This window comes from Bufo bufo, chromosome 3 (assembly GCF_905171765.1).
Source record: "Bufo bufo chromosome 3, aBufBuf1.1, whole genome shotgun sequence".
NCBI classification, from domain to species: domain Eukaryota; kingdom Metazoa; phylum Chordata; class Amphibia; order Anura; family Bufonidae; genus Bufo; species Bufo bufo.
Window position 1 is genome coordinate 533,697,532 of NC_053391.1, and position 4,182 is coordinate 533,701,713.

The 4,182-nt window shown below is 42.1% G+C and overlaps 1 pseudogene; it reads right to left on the minus strand.

Annotated features, from left to right (window-relative positions):
• Positions 1-363: 363 nt before the first annotated feature.
• Positions 364-3,878, minus strand: LOC120993890 (annotated as a pseudogene).
• Positions 3,879-4,182: the final 304 nt, after the last annotated feature.

Consider the following 4,182-nt stretch of genomic DNA (forward strand, 5'->3'; position numbering starts at 1 on the left):
TTGCACTAATTCGCTTTCAACTGACAACAGTGCAAGATTGGAAAGCCTAGACTTTCCCATTGTAGAACGCAGATAATTTTTGATAAGTTTAAGCTTTGAAAAGCTCCTCTCGCACGAAGCCACAGATACGCAGATTGTGAGAAATAATTTCAGACATAGTGAAAGGTGTGGGAGAGATTCAATAAAATCCCATTCAGCTATGAAGGTCAAAACATGTAAAGCTGCCCAATCTGTGACTTCTTCTCGATCCAACTTTGCTACTGTTAGGTGTCTTCTCAACCTTGATATCTCCAGTAACAGCTCACTCTTGGATACCTCATCGTAGAAATTGGGCAGTTTTGGAATGGACACCTTTAATTCTCCTTAAGTGGCAGATATGAGACTCTTTGCTTGAACAACCTCAAACATGCCCTCTACTTCCATGATGGCTCTTAATCTGGTCTGGAGTTCCAAATGAAAGCGATCAATGCACTCAAGCATCGACCTCTTATTTTCTTCTTGGAGACTTGTGCTTCCAGCATCTCTTGCCAGTTCCCCTGCCATCCTCTTCTTGAACCTGGCTCTTCTCTCTACTGCAGTTCCATATTTAGCAGCTTTTAAAAGTGCCTGCTGAATTGCATTTTCGACTAGGTGACTGTGCTCCTCACCCAGAAAAAGTCTTAGTGTCTCAAGCTTTGTTACCACTTTATCAAGACTTAAGCCCTTAGTCTGCAGGTACTGCTGTGTATCATCAACTTCCTTCAGTACATCAAACCAGAAGTGCAGGTAGCATAGAAAAGTAAAGGTAGAAGATCTTGTGCTGCTCCTCTTGTGTCCATATTTTCGCAAGGTTCACAAGGAGCTTCAAGTGCTGACACAAACATGTCATTTTTTTCTTTTACTTGCTTAACTGCAGCATAATGAGCACTCCAGCGTTTTGTGGATAGTCTTTTTACTGACACTCCAGCATGGTCAATTAACACATCCCATCGATGGGTGGAAGCAGCAAAAAAGAAAACATTGTCTGCAGAGTTCCAAAAAAGGTCCCGCAAGATGCATTTTCAGCAAAAGAGTGCTGACCACACAAGTTATGGGAATGGTCCACGCATCCATTAAAAATAGCCTTCCTGTTTTTTTCCTTCAGAATGGATTGTACATCTCCATGGATTCCAGCCATAGTAGCAGCATTATCATAACTCTGAGAGCGGCACATCATTATATCTAGTCTATCGCTTTCTAGTTTTTTAAGAATGTCAGAACTGAGGTTAGCAGCTTTTTTCCCCTTTAAAGGGAAAAATACTAAAAAAACGTATTTTACCTCAACTTTCCTGTTGTTGATGTGTACATATCTGATCACTTCAGACATCTGATCAGTATGCGATACATCAGATGTGCTGTCAAACATGATGCCAAAATACTTTGCAGACTTTATGTCCGTTACAATCTTCTCCTTCACATGATTTCCCAGGACACTTATAAACTCATTCTGAGTTTGTGGAGAAAGATAGGAGACAGACACGTTAACTTTACAGGTGTGCCGCTTTAACCTAATTAGGTGTTACTTCAGTACTGGATCACACTTGGAAAGCATCTCAACCATCTCAAGAAAGTTCCCTTTATTCAAAGAAGGCTAATCTTCCTTGTGGCCACGAAATGTCAGATTCTGCTTGGCAAGAAACAATGTGATATCCAGCAATCTGAGCAAAATGTCCCTCCACTTTTTCTTCTCAGTCTCCATCCTAGAAATAGTTTGGGCATCAATGGTTTCATGCAGCCTCAGTCCTGTTGCCAAAGTTTTTCAGTTTTCCAGACAGTATAAGTGCTCTTCGGATGTGTCATGATTATATACAGGGTGGGCCATTTATATGGATACACCTTAATAAAATGGGAATGGTTGGTGATATTAACTTCCTGTTTGTGGCACATTAGTATATGTGAGGGGGGAAACGTTTCAAGATGGGTGGTGACCATGGCGGCCATTTTGAAGTCGGCCATTTTGAATCCAACTTTTGTTTTTTCAATAGGAAGAGGGTCATGTGACACATCAAACTTATTTGGAATTTCACAAGAAAAACAATGGTTGGTTTTAACGTAACTTTATTCTTTCATGAGTTATTTACAAGTTTCTGACCACTTATAAAATGTGTTCAATGTGCTGCCCGTTGTGTTGGATTGTCAATGCAACTCTCTTCTCCCACTCTTCACACACTGATAGCAACACCGCAGGAGAAATGCTAGCACAGGCTTCCAGTATCCGTAGTTTCAGGTGATGCACATCTCGTATCTTCACAGCATAGACAATTGCCTTCAGATGACCCCAAAGATAAAAGTCTAAGGGGGTCAGATCAGGAGACCTTGGGGGCCATTCAACTGGCCCACGATGACCAATCCACTTTCCAGGAAACTGTTCATCTAGGAATGCTCGGACCTGACACCCATAATGTGGTGGTGCACCATCTAGCTGGAAAAACTAAGGGAACTTGCCAGCCTCAGTGCATAAAGAGGGAAACACATCATCATGTAGCAATTTTGCATATCCAGTGGCCTTGAGGTTTCCATCCAGTGGCCTTGAGGTTTCGCATATCCAGTGGCCTTGAAGAATGGCCCCACTATCTTTGTACCCCATATACCACACCATACCATAAATTTTTTTGTTCCAACAGTCTTGGAGGGATCTATCCAATGTGGGTTAGTGTCAGACCAATAGCGGTGGTTTTGTTTGTTAACTTCACCATTCACATAAAAGTTTGCCTCATCACTGAACAAAATCTTCTGTGTAAACTGAGGGTCCTGTTCCAATTTTTGTTTTGCCCATTCTGCAAATTCAGTGCGCCGATCTGGGTCATCCTCGTTGAGATGCTGCAGTAGCTGGAGTTTGTAAGGGTGCCATTTGTGAGTAGCTAATATCCGCCGAAGGGATGTTCGACTAATGCCACTCTCCAGTGACATGCAGCGAGTGCTAAGCTGTGGGCTCTTGCTGAATGAAGCTAGGACAGCCACTGATGTTTCTTCATTAGAGACAGATTTTATGCGTCCACATTTTTGGGAAATCCAACACTGAACCGGTTTCACGAAACTTAGCAAGCAGTTTGCTAACTGTAGCATGGTCTCGTAGGGTGTCTTGCATTGAAATCTGCTGCAATGACCCGGTTACTGCGTTCACCAGACATCAACACAATTTCTATCCGCTCCTCACGTTAACCTCGGCGACATGTCAATGGCTGTAAACAAAGAGAAACTTCTAAATAACTCATGAAAGAATAAAGTTACGTTAAAACCAAGCACACCATTGTTTTTCGTGTGAAATTCCCAATAAGTTTGATGTGTCACATGACCCTCTTCCTATTGAAAAAACAAAAGTTGGATTTAAAATGGCCGACTTCAAAATGGCCACCATGGTCACCACCCATCTTGAAAAGTTTCCCCCCTCACATATACTAATGTGCCAAAACAGGAAGTTAATATCACCAACCATTCCCATTTTATTAAGGTGTATAAATGGCCCACCCTGTACTTTTGGGCTCAGTTTCCACCACTTCTGAAACCCAGTGACAAATTTGGGTGTTGTATCTGTAGTACAAGATGGCAAAGAGTCGGCAACAAAAGCAATATAAATTCCCGCTGACAGGTGAGTAAACCATCCATGTCCTCAGAATTTTCTCTCCGTTTGGCATGACCTTGTAAAACCACACTTTTGAAAGTGGACGCAATTCTCCCTTTGCTGCAGCTTTTGCATCGGGCCTTTTTGTGACACTAAAAGGTTCATCTTGGTTCTGGAAAGAAGCACTTCCTCTTTTCACAATTTCTACCCGAAAATGATCTGGAACCGGTATCTCCCAGAAGGACACATCAGATAAAATTAGCAAATCTTTCGCCTTAACTGCACTCATGTCTTTCATAGTATCAGGACTATGGCTTGAGTCACTTTCAGCTCTCTTCTTCTTCAGATTCTGTCAATTCCAATTCTTGCTCTTCTGCTTGAAATTCTTCTATCCCCCCCCCCCCTTTGCTCTTCTACAGATTCTGCCATGTCCACTTCTTGCTCCTCTGCAGAAAGCTTTCTAGAAAAAGCATCAGAAGGTTTTTCAGATATGTTAGAAAGCATGTTAAGTGCTGGTGTAGTGTTTCGGAAGGATATCCAATCTTCCCATATTTTTTGAAATGTCGTGTGGGATCTCTTCTCCCAGGCTGACAGTTTCTCCA